This window comes from Arachis ipaensis, chromosome B9 (assembly GCF_059453495.1).
Source record: "Arachis ipaensis isolate K30076 ecotype BB chromosome B9, ASM5945349v1, whole genome shotgun sequence".
NCBI lineage: Eukaryota > Viridiplantae > Streptophyta > Magnoliopsida > Fabales > Fabaceae > Arachis > Arachis ipaensis.
This window is the reverse complement of record NC_142444.1, coordinates 122,920,541-122,927,630: the sequence shown is the minus strand read 5'-3', so window position 1 is coordinate 122,927,630 and position 7,090 is coordinate 122,920,541. Positions and strand designations below refer to the sequence as shown.

At 38.1% G+C, this 7,090-nt stretch overlaps 1 non-coding gene across 1 annotated transcript; it reads right to left on the bottom strand.

Annotated features, from left to right (window-relative positions):
• Window positions 1-1,226: 1,226 nt before the first annotated feature.
• LOC148546174 (small nucleolar RNA R71) lies at window positions 1,227-1,334 on the bottom strand. The gene has a single exon (XR_015901124.1). It is a non-coding gene; the product is annotated as a small nucleolar RNA R71 (small nucleolar RNA).
• Between the last annotated feature and the right edge of the window lie 5,756 nt (window positions 1,335-7,090).

Below are 7,090 nucleotides of genomic sequence, written 5' to 3'. Positions count from 1 at the left end.
ATTTTCGAAATTAATGCTAACAATTAATTGTGATTGATTCAAAAAATTTTTAGTTTGTTACTTGCCTAGTAAGAAAGGTTCAATCTTTAAACTCTAGAATCATATCTTTTTAGTTTCTTGTTAGTCAAGTAATCAACTTTAATTTTCAAAATCCAATCTTTTTAAATTTCTTTTTCAAATCTTTTTCAAAATAAATTTCAATCACATCTTTTTCAAAATCAATTTCAAAATCTTTTCTAACTTCTTATCTTTTCAAAATTAATTTTCAAATCTTTTTCAACTAACTAATTGACTTTTTGTTTGTTTCTTATCTTTTTCAAAATCACCTAACTACTTTTCTCTCTCTAATTTTCGAAAATTCCTCACCCTTTTTCAAAATTCTTTCTAATTAACTAACTGTTTCAAATTTTAATTTTAATTTTATTTCTCTTTTTAATTTTCGAATACTAATTAATAAATAAAATAAAAACAAAAATGTTTTTCTTTTCCCTTTTTCTAATTTTCGAATTCTTCCATCTCTCATCCTCTTCTAATTATTTATTTATCTACTAACACTTCTCTTCTTCTCAAAAATTCGAACCCTCTCCCTCTTTCTGTGTTCGAATTCTCTTTTTTTTTCTTATACTCATATAAGGAATCTCTATACTGTGACATAGAGGATTCCATATTTTCTTTTCTGTTCTCTTCTTTTTCATATGAGCAGGAACAAGGATAAGAACATTCTTGTTGAAGCTGATCCTGAACCTGAAAGGACTCTGAAGAGGAAGCTAAGGGAAGCTAAAGCACAACTCTCTGGAGAAAATCTGACAGAAATTTTCGAAAAAGAAGGAGACATGACCAAAAATAATAACAATGCAAGGAAGATACTTGGTGACTTTACTACACCAAATTCCAACTTCCATAGAAGAAGCATCTCAATCCCTGCCATTGGAGCAAACAATTTTGAGCTAAAGCCTCAATTAGTTTCTTTGATGCAACAGAATTGCAAATTTCATGGACTTCCATCTGAAGATCCTTTTCAGTTCTTAACTGAATTCTTGCAAATCTGTGATACTGTTAAGATCAATGGGGTTGATCCCGAGGTCTACAGGCTTATGCTTTTTTCGTTTGCTATAAGAGACAGAGCTAGAATATGGTTGGACTCTCAACCTAAAGATAACCTGAACTCTTGGGATAAGCTAGTCACGGCTTTCTTAACGAAGTTCTTTCCTCCTCAAAAGTTTAGCAAGCTTAGAGTGGATGTTCAAACCTTCAAATAGAAAGAAGGTGAATCCCTCTATGAAGCTTGGGAGAGATACAAGCAACTGACCAAAAAGTGTCCTTCTGACATGCTTTCAGAATGGACCATCCTGGATATATTCTATGATGGTCTGTCTGAGTTATCAAAGATGTCATTGGACCATTCTACAGGTGGATCCATTCACCTAAAGTAAATGCCTGCAGAAGCTTAGGAACTCATTGACATGGTTACAAATAACCAGTTCATGTACACTTCTGAAAGGAATCCTGTGAGTAATGGGACGCCTCAGAGGAAGGGAGTTCTTAAAATTGATGCTCTGAATGCCATATTGGCTCAGAATAAAATATTGACTCAGCAAGTCAATATGATTTCTCAGAGTCTGAATGATTGCAAGCTGCATCCAACAGTACTAAAGAGGCATATTCTGAAGAAGAAGCTTATGATCCTGAGACCCTGCAATAGCAGAGGTGAATTACATGGGTGAACCCTATGAAAATACCTATAATCCCTCATGGAGAAATCATCCAAATTTCTCATGGAAGGATCAACAAAAGCCTCAACAAGGCTTTAATAATGGTGGAAGAAACAGGTTTAGCAATAGCAAGCCTTTTCCATCATCCACTCAGCAACAGATAGAGAATTCTGAGCAGAATCCATCTAGCTTAGCAAATATAGTCTCTGATCTATCTAAGGCCACTTTAAGTTTCATGAATGAAACAAGGTCCTCCATTAGAAATTTGGAGACACAAGTGGGCCAGCTGAGTAAAAGAGTCACTGAAACTCCTCCTAGTACTCTCCCAAATAATACAGAAGAGAATCCAAAAAGAGAGTGCAAGGCCATAACCTTACTTGGTGTGGCCGAACCCAGAGAGGAGGAGAGAGACATGAATCCAAATGAGGAAGACCTCATGGGATGTCCTCTGGACACTAAGGGGTTCCTCAATGAGGACCTGAAGGAATCTGAGGCTCATACAGAGACCATAGAGATTCCATTCAACTTACTTCTACCCTTCATGAGCTCTGATGAGTATTCTTCCTCTGAAAAGGATGAAGACATTACTGAAAAGTAAGTTGCTAAGTACCTTGGTGCAATCATGAAGCTGAATGCCAAATTATTTAGTAATGAGACTTGGGAGGATGAACCTCCCTTGCTCACCAATGAACTGAATGCATTGGATAGGCAGAAATCACCTCAAAAGAAACAGGATCTTGGTAAATTCTTAATACCCTGTACCATAGGCACCATGACCTTTGAGAAGGCTCTGTGTGACCTGGGGTCAGGTATTAACCTTATGCCACTCTCTGTAATGGAGAGAAACTTGGGATCTTTGAGGTACAAGCTGCAAGAATCTCACTAGAGATGGCAGACAAATCAATGAAACAGGCTTATGGATTAGTAGAGGACTTGTTAGTAAAGGTTGAAGGCCTTTACATCCCTGCTGATTTCTTAATCCTAGACAATGGGAAGGATGAGGATGAATCCATCATCCTTGGAAGACCCTTCCTAGCCACAGCAAGAGCTGTGATTGATGTGGACAGAGGAGAGTTGGTCATTCAACTGAATGAGGACTACCTTGTATTTAAGACTCAAGGTTCTCCTTCTGTAACCATGGAGAAGAAGTATGAAAAGCTTCTCTCACTGCAGAGTCAATCAAAGCTCCCACAGTCAAACTCTAAGTTTGGTGTTGAACCCCACATTCAAACTCTAAGTTTGGTGTTGGGAGATCCCAACAATGCTCTGAACATCTGTGAGGCTCCATGAGAGCTCACTATCAAGCTATTGACTTTAAAGAAGCGCTTGTTGGGAGGCAACCCAATGTTATTTAATTATATCTTTTTATTTTCCATTACTATTTTATGTTTTCTTTAGGTTGATGATCATGTGAAGTCACAAAAACTATTGAAAAATCAAAAACAGAATGAAAAATAGCATTAAAAGCAGCACACCCTGGAGGAAGAGCATTCTAGCATTTAAACGCCAGAAACAAGCATCTGTCTGGCGTTTAACGCCAGAAACAAGCACCAAGCTGGCATTTAACGCCAGAAACAAGTATCAACCTGGCATTAAACGCCAGTATTGCATACAGAGGGCGTTTTGCACGCCTAAATGGTACAGGGATGAGAAATCCTTGACACCTCAAGATCTGTGGACCCCACAGGATCCCCACCTACCCCACCTCTTCTTCTCTCCTCTTCACACCTTTTCATAACTCTCTTTCCCAAATACCCTTCACTAATCACCTCTATACCTCTTCCCTAAATACCCTTAACCAATCACATCCATCCACTCTTCCCCATAAACCCCACCTACCTCCAAAATTCAAATTCTTTTCCCTCCCAAACCCAACCCTAATGGCCGAAACCTACCCACCTACCCCACCCCTATATAAACCCCTCAACACTACTCCATTTTCACATATTACAACCACCACTTCTCCCCCTTGGCCGAATACACCTTCTTCCTCCATCTCCTCTATTTTCTTCTTCTTCTACCACTTTCTTTCTTCTTTTGCTCGAGGACGAGCAAATTTTTTAAGTTTGGTGTGGTAAAAGAATTGCTTTTTATTTTTCCATAACCATCAATGGCACCTAAGGCCAGAGAAACCTCAAGAAAGAGGAAAGGGAAGGCAATTGCTTCCACCTCTGAGTCATGGAAGATGGAGAAATTCATCTCTAAGGTCCATCAAGACCACTTCTATGAAGCTGTGGCCAAGAAAAAGGTGATCCCTGAGGTCCCTTTTAAGCTCAAAAAGAGTGAATATCCGGAGATCCGACAAGAGATTAGAAGAAGAGGATGGGAAGTTCTCTCTAATCCTATTCAACGAGTTGGGATCTTAATGGTTCAAGAGTTCTATGCAAATGCATGGATCACTAGGCTTTGAGCAAAAGCCAAAAGCTCTTTAAACCAAAAGGCAAGAGCAAAAAGCCAATAGCCCTTAAAACCAAAAGGCAAGGGTAAAAAGGATCCAAGGCTTTGAGCATTAGTGGATAGGAGGGCTCAAAGGAATAAAATCCTGACCTAAGCTGCTAAACCAAGTTGTCCCTAACCATGTGCTTGTGGCGTGAAGGTGTCAAGCCAAAAAGCTTGAGACTGAGCGGTTAAAGTCAAGGTCCAAAGCAAAAAAAGAGTGTGCTTAAGAACCCTGGACACCTCTAACTGGGGACTCTAGCAAAGCTGAGTCACAATCTGAAAAGGTTCACCCAGTTATGTGTCTGTGGCATTTATTTATCCGGTGGTAATACTGGAAAATAAAGTGCTTAGGGCCACGGCCAAGACTCATAAAGTAGCTGTGTTCAAGAATCAACATACTGAACTAGGTGAATCAATAACACTATCTAAATTCTAAGTTCCTATAGATGCCAATCATTCTGAACTTCAATAGATAAAGTGAGATGCCAAAACTGTTCAGAGGCAAAAAGCTACTAGTCCCGCTCATCTGATTGGAGCTAAGTTTCATTGATATTTGGAATTTATAGTATATTCTCTTCTTTTTATCCTATTTGATTTTCAGTTGCTTGGGGACAAGCAACAATTTAAGTTTGGTGTTGTGATGAGCGGATAATTTATACGCTTTTTGGCATTGTTTTTACATAGTTTTTAGTATGATTTAGTTAGTTTTTAATATATTTTTATTATTTTTAAATAAAAATCACATTTCTGGACTTTACTATGAGTTTATGTGTTTTTCTGTGATTTCAGATATTTTCTGGCTGAAATTGAGGGACTTGAGCAAAAATCTGATTCAGAGGCTGAAGAAGGACTGTAGATGCTGTTGGATTCTGACCTCCCTGCACTCAAAGTGGATTTTCTGGAGCTACAGAAGTCCAAATGGAGCGCTCTCAATTGCGTTGGAAAGTAGACATCCAGGGATTTCCAAAAATATATAATAGTCCATATTTTGCCCGAGTTTAGATGATGCAAACTGGCATTCAACGCTAGCTTTTTGCCCTATTCTGTAGTTAAACGCCAGAAACATGTTGCAAAGCAGAGTTAAACGCCAGAAACAGGTTACAAACTGGCGTTTAACTCTAAGGAAGACCTCTACACGTGAAAGCTTCAATGCTCAACCCAAGCACACACCAAGTGGGCTCGGAAGTGGATTTCTGTATCATTTACTCATTTTTGTAAACCCTAGTAACTAGTTTAATATAAATAGGACTTTTTACTATTGTATTTACATCTTTGGATTATCTTTTGATCCTTTGATCACGTTTAGGGGGCTGGCCATTCGGCCATGCCTGGACCTTCATCACTTATGTATTTTCAACGGTAGAGTTTCTACACACCATAGATTAAGGTGTGGAGCTCTGCTGTTCCTCATGAATTAATGCAAAGTACTATTGTTTTTCTATTCAACTCAAGCCTATTTCTTCTCTAAGATATTTATTCACACACAAGAACATGATGAATATGATGATTATGTGACGCTCATCACCATTCTCACTTATGAACACGTGCCTGACAAACACTTCTGTTCTACATGCAAACAAGCTTGAATGCATATTTCTTAGCCTCCTGATCTACGATCAGAGTCTTCATGGTATAGGCTAGAATTATTGGCGGCCATTCTTGAGATCCGGAAAGTCTAAACCTTGTCTGTGGTATTCCGAGTAGGATCTGGGAAGGGATGGCTGTGACAAGCTTCAAACTCGCGAGTGCTGGGCGTAGTGACAGACGCAAAAGGATTACTGAATCCTATTCCAGCATGATCGAGAACCGACAGATGATTAGCCGTGCGGTGACAGCGCATTTTGGACCATTTTCACTGAGAGGACGGGATGTAGCCATTGACAACGGTGATGCCCAACATACAACTTGCCATGGAGAGGAGTATGAAGGATTGGATGAAAGCAGTAGGAAAGCAGAGGTTCAGAAGGAATAAAAGCATCTCCATACGCTTATCTGAAATTTTCACCAATGAATTACAAGGTGACCATAGCTTGCTTCAAGCCAACAATCTCCGTGGGATCGACCCTTACTCACGTAAGATTTATTACTTGGACGACCCAGTTTACTTGCTGGTTAGTTGTGCGAACTTGTGACAAAGAACTAAGATTATGAACGTGCGTATTAAGTTTTTGTCGCCGTTACCAAGGAAGGAACGATCACGATTTCGTGCACCATGGCCATCCTGAGAAAGGAAGAAAGAGAAGTAATGTCAAATATAGATAGCTAAAAACCGGAATGAAGAAAGTCTAAGTGATAATGAATGCCAAAGAAAAAGATAATAGCTTAAATACATGGTAGCTACAACATGCAAGTAAGACATCAATTAAGATCATGAAGCCATATCATAACAACTAGATCAAGAGGGTTAAAAGCATGCAAGTAACAAGCATGAGAAGCATAGCTCAAGCATTAATATCAACAATAATTATCACATGTAACAAAATAATGAGCACTTTTACATTGACAATTAATGACTAATATACTCAACACACATGGATTTCAAGGGTTGTGAAAGAGAGGCATTAAATTTTAAGAATAAAATAGAAAAGAAATCAAAATGCCATGAGAGCTTTTTTACAAACACTTGGTGTGTAATTTAAAAATAGGAATTAAGGTAATTAATCCAAGTGTATATGAGATCCAAAATAACATGTCAATTGACAAAGCACTCCTCATAATACCCACAAGCTAAAATGTAGCAAAATAATCACCCAAATAAAACTCCAACACCAACATAAAAATTCAAGATAAAAGAATGAAAAAGAAATTATAAATAACTAAGCAAATATAAAATTAAAAATAAATAATATAATCAAAAAGTAGAAGAGAGGAAGAAAAAAACTTTAAGAAGATGATGAAAATAGGTAGATGAATGGGAGTAAGAATGAGAGAAGAGTAAG